The sequence below is a fragment of the Halyomorpha halys genome, unplaced genomic scaffold (assembly GCF_000696795.3).
Source record: "Halyomorpha halys isolate HHAL.00 unplaced genomic scaffold, Hhal_1.1 Scaffold591.1, whole genome shotgun sequence".
Taxonomy (NCBI): domain Eukaryota; kingdom Metazoa; phylum Arthropoda; class Insecta; order Hemiptera; family Pentatomidae; genus Halyomorpha; species Halyomorpha halys.
Window position 1 is genome coordinate 240,877 of NW_027104732.1, and position 240 is coordinate 241,116.

Here is a 240-nt window from a genome sequence, read left to right on the forward strand (position 1 = left end):
CTGTTATTTTAGTTTATAAATATGACTTAGATTCTTGCTTGTCTGTTTGCCTGCGTGGTTTGAATGTTCTCAGAGCAAAGCATTGATAATTAGTGGATCATTGCAATGATTAGGCCAAAATATGTATTATTTTCACCATCAATGTGAATTATAGTTTTTACACAATAATAATTAGATAAAATATATCGATGACTTCCTTTACAGTAGTTCTAAAAGATTGGAAACTAGCTTTACGAAAAA